The sequence below is a fragment of the Tupaia chinensis genome, unplaced genomic scaffold (assembly GCF_000334495.1).
Source record: "Tupaia chinensis unplaced genomic scaffold, TupChi_1.0 Scaffold000048_1, whole genome shotgun sequence".
Taxonomy (NCBI): Eukaryota; Metazoa; Chordata; class Mammalia; order Scandentia; family Tupaiidae; genus Tupaia; species Tupaia belangeri.
In genome coordinates this window covers 3,498,837-3,507,726 of record NW_006159506.1, presented here as the reverse complement: position 1 = coordinate 3,507,726, position 8,890 = coordinate 3,498,837, and the positions used below count along the sequence as shown (strand labels likewise).

The following is an 8,890-nucleotide window of genomic DNA, read 5'->3' as shown; positions in this document are numbered from 1 at the left end:
TCTCTCTGTTTCTCCAGTGAGCTCACGTGCCCTATAGCAAAAATCTCTCTCAAAAAAAAAAAAAAGTTATCTTTTTATTTGCTATAAGGCATGTGCACTCCCCGGAAAAAAAGCAGCATGAAAGGAGGATAAAAGCACCTCCCAGGGGAGATGGCTACGCTGCAATCTCTTCTCCATTTCTACTCTTGGGATTTGGGGCACACACACACACACACACACACTCACACACCTGGCACGTTTTTCAGGCTTCCAGATCCGGGACTCAAACTGCACAGTCAGCCAGGTGGGATCCCATCTTAACCACCATGCCATCGCAGGCCTAAGAGTAGATTTTAAGAGTTCTCACCAGACACACACATTATCGTTTGAGGGGCTGAATGTTAATTAGTTTGGTTATGATCACTTTTTTTTAAGAATTAGTTTATTTAACTTATTTATTTTAATTTGACCAGAGAGGGACAGAGTGAGAGCAAGAGAGAGGGAAAATGAGAAAGCAAATCACCAGGTCTAGGAATCGAACTGTGGTCAGCCATGTGGGAGTCAGTACCCTTAACCACCATGCCACCTGCCAGCTTTTTATTTATCATTATTATTATTTTAATTTTGTTAGAGGACAGAGAGAGAGAATGGGAGAGTGAGAAAGCAAGCCACCAGTTCCAGGACTAGAACTGCGGTTGGCCATGTGGGAGTCCAATGCCCCTACCACCATGGCACCAGTGGCTAACATATTTTAATGGGATATATATGTTACATATTCTATGTTATAGATATGTACATATCTGTCTGTTTCTAAAATCTTTTCTTGTCCTTATATGTTGGACACCCGGAGGGGGTATGGCCGTGCTGCATTCCATTCTCCTCCTGGGATCTTGTGAGCAAACATGTACACATGCCTAACATGATTTTCAAGCCACTAGTTCCAGGACTTGAACCATGATCAGACATGTAGGAGTCTAGCACCTTAACCATCATGCTGTCCGCTGGTCCTAGATCATAAACAACCCTTTTTTTTTTCTTTTTATAGAAAGGTTTTTGCCATAAAGTGTGTGCATTCATAGGAGAGACAGAGAGACAAAAAGTGAGAAATCACCCCCCAGAGTTATGGTCATACCACAGTCCCTTCTCCTCCATTCTTCTCTTGGGATTTTGGTCACTCATGCACACATGCCTGGCATGATTTTCTTTTCTTTTCTTTTCTTTTTTTTAAAGAATTATTTAACTTTATTCATCATTATTATTATTACTTTTCATTTGACCAGAGAGAGTCAGAGAAAGAGAGAGAAAAAGAGAAAGTAAGCCATCAGGTTCAGGACTCAAACTGAGGTTGGCTATGTGGAAGTCAAGCACCTTAACTGTCCTGACCCAGGGGACAATCGAACAGGTTTCCTGAGGGAAGTAGTGAGAGACGGGACAAACGACCCAGTGTTACAACACGGAGACGACGCAGTGTCACAACTCTTCAGGGTCGTCCGGAGACGACGCAGTGTCACAACTCTTCAGGGTCGTCCGGAGACGACGCAGTGTCACAACTCTTCAGGGTCGTCCGGAGACGACGCAGTGTCACAACTCTTCAGGGTCTTCAGGGTCGTCTGGAGATTGTGGGCCAGGGATCATGGTTATATACATGTTGGTGGGCAGTGATTGGTTGTCCTATATGCTAATGAAGGATTGTATAAGGTAGGTTATGATTGGTTGCGTTTGTGGACCAATCATGAGGTGCTGGATATGCAAACTGAGGGATTCTAAGCTCACAATTTGCTGTGGGAAGTGGCCAATCAGAGTATGGTTTTGAAGGTGAGGTTTTGAAGGGGAGCCAATCATGGCCTTTGTCATTGTGTAATTGTTTGCTCTCTGAGAAACTGGTGATATTCGCTGGTTCACAGCCTCCCACATATCCCCCTTCTCTGTTTTAATTTGAGAGATGAGGTAAAGGCCCGGGGGACTCGTGCCTGTCTTAGGTTGGAGTCGTTTATGGAACCATACGTCCATTCTTACCCATCAATGGAGAGTCCCATAGCTATGATGGGCCTCCTGTCTTATGTGGAAGGACTGAACAGTTATTGGGTTCATCAGACTCTATTACCCATCTTTGGCTAACCGATTCAGTGCCTCAGGTGAGACCAGTATAGGGGCGTTGGCCTTCCATAAGCGAGTTAATTTGTTGTTTGAGGAATGACATGTGCCTATTAAATATAACAGGTCCCAGTGAACAAACAATTAAAAGGCCAATGAATGGGCCAAGGAGGGAGAGCAGGAAAGGGAGGAGACCATTCCAGGCAGACCATCAGGGAGTTGTTTTCTACATTGTTGGAGAGATTCTTGGAGTTGATATATTTTGTCAAAGGATCAAGCTACTGACCGAGATATATAACCTGGTACAATTGTAATAAAACAAGCAGCTAAAAGTCCTGCTCCTTGGTTCCAAAGTATTAGTTCCCAGTGTTCTTTTTCTAATTGAATTTGTTCTTTTAATTGTGTTATTTCATTAATTATTTTTTGTTTTGGGTCAATAAGCGGTGGTACTGAGGTGGTAGTGTTATAGGGTGGTGGCCGTTTTTTGAAGGGCGACCATTCAGCCTTGGCTTCTAGGATTTCCTCCTCTGAACTACTTGATGACTCATTTTTCTTTGGCTCTTACAGAGCCTTAAGGTTGTTTTTATTTTTTAGTTTTTTGGATTTTTGGGGTTTTGTCTTGCCTTCAGGGCTTTTAACTTCTTCCTCACCATCTAGGGAAATAAGATCCTCTCCCAGTTCTTTTTCAATTTTAGAATCCTTGGTTAGATCGACCATAGTGGCACGGGTTTCTTTTAAGCCCTGAATGAATAGTTCGTGCTGACTAAGCCCTTGTCCCATTATTACCCTTATTACTTATGAGTAAGCGACTTTTGTTACTTACTGGAACGATTCTATGCCATCCTCCTCTGCGGCCTTTCTTGGGACAATTCTCTGCCGTCCCTGGACGATTCTCTGTCTTCCCCTTCTGGACGATTCTCTGCTGTCCTTTTCTGGACAATTCTCTGCCTTCCTTTCTCGGGATGATTCTCTGCCATCCTTTCTTGGGACGATTCTCTGCCGTCCCCTCCTGTTTTCCGCCGCGGCCTTTCTCTTTATTTTGGTGCTCAGGACAATTCTCTACCGTCCCTTTCTCGGGTGCTCTTCACTGGATCCTTCATACTCAGGTCTCTGTTCGGGCACCACGTGTCCTGACCCGGGGGACAGTCGACAGGTTTCCTGAGGGAAGGAGTGAGAGACGGGATGAACGACACAGTGTTATAACTCTTCAGGGTCGTTCGTTTATTGTGGGCAGCATGGAGATGACACAGTGTTACAACTCTTCAGGGTCTTCAGGGTCATCTGGCAATTGTAGGCCAGGGATCATGGTTATATACATGTTGGTGGGCAGTGATTGGTTGTCCTATATGCTAATGAAGGATTGTAGAAGGTGGGTTATGATTGGTTGCTTTTGTGGACCAATCATGAGGTGCCGGATATGCAAATCTGAGGGATTCTAAGCTCACAATTTGCTATGGGAAGTGGCCAATCAGAGTATGGTTTTGAAGGTGAGGTTTTGAAGGGGAGCCAATCATGGCCTTTGTCATTGTGTAATTGTTTGCTCTCTGAGAAACCGGTGATATTTGCTGGTGCGCAGCCTCTCACACTTAACCACCACACGACCTGCTGCCCCCAGCCTGGCATGATTTTCTTTTCTTTTCTTTCCTTTTCTTTTCTTTTCTTTTCTCTTCCCTTCTCTTCTTTTCTTTCTTTTTTTACAATTACAGTATGACCGTATTTTGGTACAAAAACTTTTTGAAATTCATACATAGTTTTTCCATTACACATATTTCCATGACCTTTTTTTTTCTGAAACATTTTTTTAATTGATTAATTTACATTCATTCCCTGAGCATTGTCACAGCATATAAAATGTAATTTCCCATCCAGAATCTACTGCATAGTGGCTTAATTATGCATGTTATTGTCAATAATTTTTCCATTTCTTGTTTCATATATACATACACATATTTATATATGTATATATATTTTTACCCCATTTCTTTTTTTTCTTTTTTGTTATGTTTACTTTAATGGGCAATAACAGTCTCAGAAATCTTTCTCTTCATCAGATGTTTGATTCCCTTGAAAAACTTTTGGTTTTTGAGCTTGGACGTGGAGGGGGTATGGTCGTGATGCATTCCATTCTCCTCCTGGGATCTTGGGGACATATAATAATATGATTTATGCAATCAATAATATGATTTTCCTGTTGTAGTGCATTCTGAAGTTCTTCTTCTGAAGAACAATGAATCCAACCCATACCTTTGTGAAAATCAGTCTCTTTATTAAAAGGTACAGTGCACTTTCGTATATGGCCAAACTGTGCAGTGTTCTCTCAGCTCACTTGCTGCTGTGGTCCAAGGAATTTTTCTGACAAAAGCAATGGGATGACTAATACCTGTTCACAACACCACGGTTGCCCTTACTGCCAAGGCCACCATTTTCAAACTTCTAGCCCTATTTTTGACCCCCTGCCATTTCCCATCCTCCTCTCACACTATCTCTGGTGTCTACAGTTGTTTTCATTCCTTTACCCCCCACATTTTATTGACTCACAAAAGTTCTTAAATAATCTAACTACTTTCAATAGCAAGCTCAGCTGGTATGTACATATCTGTGAATACTGTCTGACTTTAGTTGTGAAACTCTGAGTAGAATAAATATACTATAAGGTAGCACCTAGCTGATGCTATATAGCTTACTATAGTCATTAAATAGGTATTTTTAATATATTTTTTAATTTCAAGAAAAGTAGTTTTAGTTTTGTTCTTTTTGAGAGTTTTTTTCCTATAGGGCGTGTGCGCTTTCTAGAGAGACAGAGAGAGAAAAAAGAGACAGAAAGTGAGAAATCACCCCCCAGGGGGGATGGCCATGCCGCAATCCCTTCTCCTTCATTCTCCTCTCAGGATCTTGGGCACGCACGCACACACATCTGGCGTGAGTTTAAGCCACCGGGTCCGGGACTCGAACCACAGTTGACTACGTGGGAGTTCAGCAACATAGCCATTATGCTAACTGCTGGTCCCAAGGAAAGCAGTTTTAGTTTTAAGAAGTCACGGAAATGCTAAGGAACTTTGCTTAAAACTTAAAGCCAGGGAACAGGTTAAGATTCTGTTCAAATAGTATGTACATGAACGTATCGACAGCTCAAGACAGGACAAAAATCCTTAAAATTGGAAAACAAAGCTTAGAAGAAAATCAGCAATGTTTTAGTCAAAAGTCATAGAATGCTATTTCATCAGTTCAGTCTCAAGTACTTAATCTTTCCTCTGTTGTGGTCCGATCTTCCCAATTAAATTATGGGATATAATATTCAACTAGATTTGTCCCTATGATTAAGTTGGGCATTTTCTTAGTTTTTGAATTCTTATTTCTGTGTGTCTGTATTTTATTTTTCTGGTATAGCACTCCTTTGAGAACTTCTTGGAGATCTGATCTGGTGCTGGTAAATTCTTTCAGGTTTTGTTGATCTGAGAATGTTCTTGTCTTTTCTTCCCATATGAAGGATAATCTTGCCAGGTATAGCATTCTTGGTTGAAAGTGCTTTTCCCTTAACACTTCAAATATATTTTCCCATTCTTTCCTCGCTCACATTGTTTCTGATGAAAGGTCTGCTATTAGCCTGATGGGATATCCTTTGTAGGTAACTTGCCATTTTACTCTTGCCAGTCTTAGTATCTTATCTTTGTCTGTGGTTTTGGTCAATCTGGCTATAATGCGTCCTGGAGAATTGTTCTTGAGACTTTGAGTATCTTTATATCTTTGTATCTTTGAGTACCTCTCTAGGTTTGGAAAGGTTTCTTGCAGGATTTCATGAATAGATTATCAAAGCCCTTATGAGTCTCTTCGCCTTCTGGGATACCAATTATCCAGATGTTTGGACGTTTGATGGTATCTAGTATTTCTCATATATTATTCTCATTTTGGAGGCAATTTTCTGTCTTTGTAGTGGATTTTTCTAGTCCAGCAATTTTAACTTCTACATCTGAGATTTGATTGTATGTATAATCTAGTCTGCTTTTAATACTTTCAAGGGAGATTTTGACGTCTTGTATTATAGCCTTCATCTACAACTGGTCCATTTGATTCTTTTTTATAGTGTGTATTTCCTCTTTTAGATCTTGCAAGAATTTCTTCACCTCCTTGAAGTTTAATCTGAGCATTCAGGAGCATGCAGAAAGAGGTGATCTGGAATCTCTTTGCCATTCTGTTTTTATCTTTTTATGCAACAGATTCAGTGGGTATTGAGGAATATGTTAACCCTAATAGTATTTGGATGTTTGGCTATGGTTCCCTTAGATCCGTCTAGAAACACATTGAATGGAGATCGAGGGGCAGAATGATGAGATAAAAGAAAAAGGAAACAGAGAGAGAAAGGGGAAAAAAAGAGAGAGGAGAAGAAGGAAAAAAGAAAAAATAATAAATTTATTTATTTAATTTCATTTATTCATTTATTTATTTTAATTTGAACAGAGAGAGACACAGAGAGAGAGAGAGAGGGAAAGTGAGAAAGCATGCCACCAGGTCTGGGACTCAAACCATGGTCGGCCATGTGGGAGTGTCCAGCACCTTAACCACTGCACCACTGCTGTTCCCCTAATAAATTTATTTTTTTAAAAAAAGCAAAAATAAAAAATCGTGTGGCACACATGCGCACTGCATAAAATGACTAGTTCTCAGTAGCCATGGAGGTGTCTTCTGAAGGCCTGCTCCTTGCCTCTCTGGAGAGGAGGGGGTAGGGGATTATTAGCACAATAAAAGAGGTCTGAAAGCCAGAAGAATATTTTACCTTAAAAATTTTTTAAAGGAAAACTTACCAAAAAAATAAGAAGACAGAGAGAGAGGCAGAGAGAGACAGAGACAGAGAGAAGTTTGAAGGGGCTCCCTGCCACACTACTTTGGGGGCTGGAGGCTGAATTATCGGTAGAAAATCTTCATTTCTCTTTTTTTCCCTGAAATCACTAGTTCTCAGTAGCTAGGGAATGCCTGGCATGATTTTCAAGCTGTTGGATCTGAAACTCAAACTGTGGTTGACCAGTATCGACACCACACCACCTGCTGGCCCCAAATAAAACTTTTTAAGAGGCTTCTGTACAATTATAAGCTAAAAAGCGTTTATATCCACTACTTGCTTCATTAATTATATCTAATCGTATTTATACTAGTTAAAATACTCTCTATTTATTAAAAAGTAACACTTTGGGCCCAGCAGATGGTGTGGTGGTTAAGGTGCTGGACACTCCTACATGGCTGACCATGGTTCAAGTCCTGGATCTGGTGGCTTGCTTTCTCACCTTCTCTGTCTCTGTCTCTCTCTCTCATCAAATTAAAATAAATAAATAAATAAATAAATAAAATTTAAATAAGTAATAAAAAACTAACACTTCTATCAAACCAGTGGTGATTATTCCATGGTAACTACATAGGGTAGAGTGGTCTTATGACTCGGTGAGCTGTTTGCTGCTGTTTACTTTATGCAATTACCAAGGATGTATTGTAGCCTGTGCTATTTGCAACCTTTCTCTGACTACAGAATCAAGAATTTAAAAGAAAAACCATCTTGTTTACGATAGCCATGTCTTCCCTACAAAGCTGCCTTTGCTTTAGAAAGACTTTGGAAGACAACAGATTTCGCCACTGCTGAATTGGAATTGTTTTGTATTTTAGAATTTTTTGAATTTCTTCTTGGCCCTTTTTGTTCACTTGGAGGCAGTTGGTTTGGGATGGCTGAGATGACTCACAGTTCTCAACTCCTTTCTGAGGAATGCAGTAACTTCAGAACCTCCATGCCTCCTGGGGACGTGATGCCAAAGGGACCTGTTCTCCCCACCCTCTTGGAGAATTTGTTTTCCTTTCTCTCTTATATTTAAAATTTTTTGGCCTGAGTAGCTGGGACTATAGGTGTGTGTCATTGTGTCTGGCTTTTAGGGTGGGCTGGGAATCGAACCCAGGTCTCTTATGTGGCCTCAGCATGAAGAACGCTAGGACCAACCAGCACCTTTTGTGCATCTTGGCCTTAGAGTTGGGAAGCCTTATTGCTGTTGTCCCTCTTGATAAGTGAGCAAATGTCTGGGCAGTTCAGGAAACTGGCTCTTTTCATTTCACTTCTCTCCCCCACTTTCCTGGAGGAGTGAGGCCAGAATGAACCAGCTTGCCTAAAACGGGACCTTTGGTTATCTGCACATGCCCTCCTTGCTCCTATGGGTGTTGGTTTTCTTTACCAATGGAGCTTAGAGTGGGTTGTGTGGTTAACAAGGCATCTTTCCATAGTTCTGATCTATGCTTTCTAATAACTAGGTGAGAAGACCAGTTGTAAACACTGTTGCTTAAGGAGGAATAATCCGTGTCCCTGTCACTAGAAGAACTGCGTTATCCATATCTCAAACTGTGATAAGATAGTGATTCTTCATGGTTGGTATGATACTTACACCTATGTTACTGATTTTCAATGTGATATCAAAGTGAGGCAGTACAACAGTTTTTTGTTTTTTTTTTTTTTGGAGAGGTTTTTGCTATAGGGCATGTGCACTCGCCAGAAAGACAGAGAGACAGAAAGCGAGAAATCCCCCCCCCCAGGGGTGATGGCCACACCACAATCCCTTCACCTCCATTCTCCTCTCAGAATCTTGGGCATGCACGCACCCCCCCCTGGCATGAGTTTAAGCCACCAGGTCCAGGACTTGAACCGCAGTAGACTACATGGGAGTCCAGTGACATAACCATTATGCCAACTGCTGGTCCCAGTACAACTGTTTTTAAAGATTTTTGGGCACTGGGAACCAGCAGTTAGCGTAATGGCTATGTCGCTGGACTCCCACGTAGTCGACCGCGGTTC

General features: G+C 41.3%; 1 pseudogene; it reads right to left on the bottom strand.

Moving 5' to 3' along the window:
- Window positions 1-4,120: 4,120 nt before the first annotated feature.
- LOC102470213 (SRA stem-loop-interacting RNA-binding protein, mitochondrial pseudogene) overlaps window positions 4,121-8,890 on the bottom strand; it is a 21,504-nt pseudogene continuing 16,734 nt past the window's right edge.